Here is a 6,798-nt window from a genome sequence, read left to right as displayed (position 1 = left end):
GGTGCCGGTTCCGCCGGGAGGCCCGGCCGGGCTCCGCGTCCCAGCGCAGGGAGGACCCGCTGCGGGAGGCAGCTGCGCGCAGGTGGCCCAGGGCCCCCGGGTGGGCTCGAAGGCCCCTCTCCTTCCTGCTGGAGCTGGTGGAAGGAAGGAAGGAAGGGTGATCCTTTCTGGAGCTTCAGTCACCGGGTGGCTCCAGCAGTTGCCGGTGGGTGAGGTCCGGTGTCATTCAGCTGCTGGGCGGAAGGGCCCCGTCACTGTCACCCTCCACACAATCCCCCTGGAAGGGTTAGGCGTTTTCTGGAATTTCCAGCAGCATCCCTGCTTTCTGAGATCATGCTCTCGTTTTGAGTAGAATCGAGTCTCTCTGCTCAAACTGCTTTGGCAGAACTCAGGATGTCTGCTCAGACCAGGACTGACCTCGACCTGCTTTTCACCTGTCTGCTAGTAAAGGAGGTAAAGCTTAGTGTAATCTTGGGAGGTTTTGTCGTTTGGTTGGTTGGAGGGGTTTTTTTGCTTTTGAAAATACCTGTAGCACTGGGAAGATGCTACTCCAGGGCTCTCTATAGCCTGCCAGCAGTTGCCATTTGCCTTCTGCCCTGTGCTGAGTGATGTCAGGCAGCTCGAAGGGGCACAGAAGTGGCCAGGCTGACACGTGCTGGGTACAGAACAGCTCAAGCCAGTTCCACTACCAAGATTTTTCCCTTCCTTGCTAAGCTTTGGAGCCATATAAATGCCAGATGAGAATTAGGTACATCTGCAAAGGCAAGTTGATGTTCAAAATGCAAAGCAGGCAAATGCTTTCTCTCAAACTCTGTATTGCCAGCTTTTACAGTTTTATCACGGGTTTCATAATCTACATTCTTCTTGAAGCTACTTGGATCAAGTGGTTGTGAAAGAATTTCATCTTATATTTTCACTGTTGTGAAATAAATTTTTTAAACATGACTGGGATATTTATTTCAGAGACAAAAGTAGAGAACAGACAGAATTTCCCAAACGGCTGCGTTTTTTAGGAGTTGAGGTGGGGCTGATTAATGAGTATGAGTATTTGAGAATGATAACCAGAGAGGCAAGCAAAGGAGGGAAACAGAGCTAATTAAATGATTGATTCTGTAAGTATGTGCAAAAAGGGAGGTTTTCACAGGGAGAGTGTCTGCTGTGCCCAGAGCTATAGAGGGCATTTAAGGCCAGGATGAGGCCAGCTGGCAGAATTTTTGCTTCTACTGTTAAGCAAAGCAAAAAGAAATGTGGATTTGGGCCACAAAGCATCTAGCTGTAACAGCAGGTACTCCTTCTAAAGGGAAAGAAAATTAAATATAGTTGCCTATTTTGATCCTGTATTTAAGGAAAAAAACAATGATTGTCACTGTTGTTTCAAAATCAACCATGTCATATGTTCCTGAAAGAGAGGGCACATAACTGATGGATGAATTATTGTCTAACATTTCCAGACCAAGAATCATATGATGATGTCATTCTTCTATGTAGAGCTGATTTAAAGGAAATGGGAAGTGTTCTTATATGATGTGAGCTGCTGAGTAGCTATGCAGAGAAGTGGGTGTGAAGGAGATCCATTCACTCCTTGCCTGCGCAAAGGATCTGTTCCACAGTCTTTATTTGGGAAAAGGCTGAAAGAGTTTGTACAAGTGAAGACTTCATGGTCAGGTGTGCATTGCGAAGAGCCTTGTTGAGGAAACAATTAAAATTTTCCTTCAGACTGTTTTTCACTGCAAAGGATTCTTTGTTATTTTTTTTTATGTCCAGTGTCTCACTGAAGCTTATAAATCTGCTTTCCTGAGCCTCCTGGCATAGAATGGGACCTTACCTCCAATGAACCCAGGGACTTGGAAGCTTCTCTGATGTTAGTCCCTGAAGCCAAAGCAAGTTCTCTCAGAAGTTTCTCTATCTTTTCAGTGAGAAGAAGGAAGTGGTAGCTAGGTGGATAAAGGCATCTGAGAAACAGGATGGGATGAAGTGATTCATGATGACTGTCAGAGTTTAGAGATAGAGAAACATGAAAAGAGCAACATGTAGAGCTGAGGAAGATGGTACCAAGAGGAGCTGAAGGAACTGGTAGGAGCAAGGACACAGAACAGAAGGGAATGGGGAAGAGAGAATCTGAAAAGAGACGACAAAAGTTTGCTACCTGTGTAGAACTAGTCAGTCTTCCCAGAATTGAAGTCAGGATGCCCAAGTTCCTTTGTTGCCCAGCAAATTATTTTAAATCCACCGTTTTCCAGTGGCTTATCCGTATAAAAAGACAAGATACTGCTTCTGCCAGTTTCTTTAGTTCACAGAATCACAGAATTGTCATGGTTGGAAAAGACCTCAAAGGCTGGGGGATAGAAGACTGCACCACAATGTCTTTTTTGGCAATTTCTTATTTTTGACAACTTAATTTATAGTCATTGTATAGATTAGGAATACATACATCTGCAGTCAGTGGCCAAAAATATATTTAAGGGAAAACAGATGGTTTGCCTGCCTGCCTGTGTGTTTATATAGTCCAGAGGAAATACTTACACTCAAATAAATGAGGTTCACAGTAAGTGGAGAAAGTGATGTAGTTTCTGAATTTATTAACTTCAGCAGTCAGACTTTTAAAATTATCACAGGAATCATAAAATGCTGACAATTGATGTCAGCATTAACTAAAATGAAGCTCAGAGTGCCTCCTTACTACAAGTTACACTATCTTTTCAAGTAACGACACACAATTGCAGATTTGGGTCTGAACAGTTCTATATTTAAGACAAAAAGCCAACGGCCTTGCATAAAAATTTGCAATGCCATGAAGAAACTTAGTCCACTGCTGCTCTTCCTCCTCAAGATACCCCTATTTGTTTGCCACAGCCACCATCACCTGAATAGCACCTAACACTTTGAAGTGGGATGGGCTTTCTCCTTTTCTTCCTTTGTTCCCATTGTTAGGTGCTGGTTTTATTTTCTCACTTCTACCTTTAATATCTATTTCCTTTACAACTGCTAAAAGTAATTCACAAATTTAGAGCTTGTTATGTAAAGCTTATTATTATATAAACCCCACAATCCAGGAGGAGAAGGTCAGTGACCTGCTACACCACGTAGATGTGCACAAATCCATGGGGCTGGATGGGATGCACCCAAGAGTGCTGAAAGAGCTGGTGCGGGTGCTCCCCAAGCCACTTCCCATCATTTATCCACAATTCTGGCTGACTGGGGAGGTACCAGCAGATTGGAAATCAGCCCATGTAACCCTCAGCTATAAAAATGGAAAAAAAGGGATGATCTGGGAAATTACAGGCCTTTGAGTACCAGGGAAGCTGATGGAACACATCATCCTGAGTACCATTATGCAGTGCATGCAGAACAACCAGGTGATCAGGCCCAGTCAGCATGGGCTCATGAAGGGCAGGTCCTGTTTGAGTAACCTGATCTCCTTCTACGACAGGGTGACACACTTATTGGATGAGGGAAGGCACATGCATGTTGTCTGCCTTGCCTTTAGCCAGGCCTTTGATAAGGTTTCCCACAGCATTCTCCTGGAGAAGCTGGCTGCTCGTGGCTGGGATGTGCACACGCTTTGCTGGATAAAAAACTGGTTGGGTGGCTGGGTCTGAAGAGTTGTGTTGGATGGAGTTAAATCCAGTTGGTGGCTGGTCACAAGTGGTGTTCCCCAGGGCTCAGTGCTGTGGCATCTCCAGTTCAACATCTTCATTGATGACTTGGACGAGGGAATAGAGTGAACCCTCAGTAAGTGCAGATGACACTAAGTTGGGTGGAAGTGTCCATCTGCCTGAGGGCAGGGAGGCTCTGCAGAGGGATCTAGACAGGCTTGACCAACTGCATGGCTTTCAACAAGGCCAAATGTTGGGTCCTGCATTTTGGCCACAACCCCCAGCAGCTCTACAGGCTTGGGGAGGAGTGGCTGGAGAGCTGCCCAGCAGGGAGGGACCTGGGGGTGCTGATTGACAGGCAGCTGAACATGAGCCAGCAGTGTGCCCAGGTGGCCAAGGAACATCCTGGCCTGCATCAGGAATGGTGTGACCAGCAGGACCAGGCCCTGTACTCAGCCTTGGTGAGGCTGCACCTTGAGCACTATGTGCAGTTTTGGGCACTACAGCATAGGAAGGACATTGAGGTGCTGGAGAGGGTGCAGAGAAGGGCAACCAGGCTGATTAGGGGTCTGGAGAACAGGTCTTATGAGGAGAAGCTGAGTGAGATGGGGCTGTTTAGTCTGGAGAAGAGGAGGCTGAGGGGAGACCTCATTGCTCTCTGCAACTGCCTGAAAGGAGGTTGTGGTGAGGTAGGTGTTGGCCTCTTCTCCCTGGTGACCAGAGATAGGACAAGAGGAAGTGGGGTCAAGTTGTGCCAGGGGAGGTTCAGATTGGATATTAGGAATAAATTCTTCACAGAAAGCATGGTGAGGCATTGGAACAGGCTGCCCAGGGACATGGTGGAGGCACCATCCCTGGAGGTGTTCAAAAAAAGGGTAGATATGGTGTTTCAGGGGATGGTTTAGGGATTGTAGGGTGGGCGGTTGGACTTGATGATCTTGAGGGTTTTTTCCAACCTTGATGATTCTATGATTCTCTGAGCTGTCAGTCAGAGAGGCCCAAGTTGTCAGTAGAGGCCGTATCTACAGGCCCAGAGATCCAGGTTAAATTCCTAGAAGTGTAACACATTCCTCAGAAACCACAAAGCTGACTCATTCAGAGCACTTCAAGTAATAGCACAGCATATCACACCACTTCAGCCCTGATACATTAAATTAAAAGCTTGGTGCAAAAGCTGTAAGTACGTATCTAAAAATGCCTTACACTTTCAGCAGGCTTTGAATGAACAAAGAGGGCCTGATATATTCTCGATAACATCTGCCAGCCTGCTAGAAAGAAAAAGAAGCTTTTGGTTTAAAATAAAACAACCCAAATTCTGATTTCTGCCAAGTAAAATGAATGTTGTAACCCATTTCTGTCTTTTGCTTCCTTTTCGCTTGCTCTATGAAACCAAATAGCTGATTTTACTTCATATTGTTTTCCTTTCTGATTATCACTCTCCCTTAGTTTGGTTTTCTAGAGCCAAGCTGAAGCTGTGTGCAGCCCCATGGAGCAACCTCCAGGATAGGGATGTGAAACTAAAGCTGTTCAAAAACACATGACTGATGAAGTGTTTCTGTTCTTTTTTTAAATCAGGAATCTGTTTTCACCTTAGTAATGGGAGCATCTCCCTGGAATTTCTAGCTGTATTGGGTCTTGACCACAGCCAGGCAAATCCTCAGAAAGTGGTAGTGTCCTTACTGATTGCATTATAAGCATCATCAGCAATTTTTACTGCTAACAACAATTTTTGTGCTAATTGTGTATGTGCCCATCATCCCTCTTCAAGTTGTTTGTGTGTCTGGAATTACAAAATCATACCATGAAACAAGTGTGGGCCTGATGAAGCATTCCCCCCTGTCCTGGCATTGATGGCTGTAACGTACTTTTTATCTCTCTCAACAGAATAAAGCTTTGTTCATGGAACAAAACATACAGAGCCATAACTCATCGATACGTTTCGCATCAGGAAATTATACTTAAGACTTCTTGTGAAGAATGAATATCTGAAATAATTATTTAAATGCATGACAGCCTGGCAAACAACTCATGACTTCTTCGGGAAGTGCTGCTTACTGAGAGCAAGCTCTTTTCCCGCCATTCCAGCAACAGAGGGTTTATTGTCATCCTGTCTAGACAGTTGTTTCCTTGAAGAATGTTTTCAGTCAGTCAAACACAAAATATATAAATAAATTGTTTTTCTTGAGGAGGGGGTCAATATTTTTATTAAACCCTTTAGGAAACACAAACAAGATGCAATTACAGATCTGTATTTCAGTATTCAAAATGCAGGGTGCAATTCAAAGGTGGTAGAATAAAATACATTTATTTCAGTGTGTGCAAATAACATTTTTTTCAGTATCTTTGATCACAAAATATCAACATAAATCTGAGTAGTTTCACCAAAGTCCGTCAGCATCCATTACAGAGATCAGTGCTTCATGAAGGTGTTCTTCTATGCCTTGTTTAATAAATAATCATCGTAAGGAAAAAATTCCATCTTGCTATTCATGCTCACATTGAACAGCACCTTCTGCTTTTAAATAGCTTCATTGAAGTCAATTATGTGCTCGAGCCAATAACATGTTTCAAGCCAAAGAGGCTTCTGAAACAATTAAGGTATTCCTCGAAGGGAGGGAGGGGAGGAGAACTGGACCTAACAAAGTCCCTGACTGCCGTCCAAGTGGCCTTTTTGTTTCCTCCATGGCCCAGGCTCTGTGGCTCCTTTGTTCTTTCCACAGACCAACCCCTGCTAGTGCCGATGAAAGCTCTGTGAGTGCAGCACTGTCTCAACAGCTGTTGAAGGAGCTCTTTGCTCTGTGTTTATTCTTCCAGCTCCAGTCTCTTTAGGACTCACCAGCAGTGTTTAGAAACTTGCCCTTTTTTCCTTTGTGATCTTTCTGTTTTGACTTCATTTTGCATTGCAAGAGGACAGTGTCAATACTCTGCAACAGACTTGAAGCACTTTTGGGAACAAATATAATACGCATTTATTAGCACAACAGTTCAAATTTCTTTCAGTTTTTAGGTTTAGTTTCATTTTCATTGTCATTTTATGGTAAAATAGAAAAATGTTTAGCACAAATGCATTCCTTTGAACTGTAAGGCTGCAGCATGGTAGAGTGGAGGGTACAGACAGGGACAGCACAGGATGAACACATCAGCTGAATTTCATCTCATTGAGGTTCAGCTCTTTTGAAACCAGGGTTCTAGTACGAATTCT

Source organism: Chaetura pelagica, unplaced genomic scaffold (genome assembly GCF_000747805.2).
Source record: "Chaetura pelagica isolate M959 unplaced genomic scaffold, ChaPel_1.0 scaffold137, whole genome shotgun sequence".
Taxonomy (NCBI): Eukaryota; Metazoa; Chordata; class Aves; order Apodiformes; family Apodidae; genus Chaetura; species Chaetura pelagica.
The sequence above is the reverse complement of the archived record's forward strand: the minus strand, read 5'-3'. Positions refer to the sequence as shown.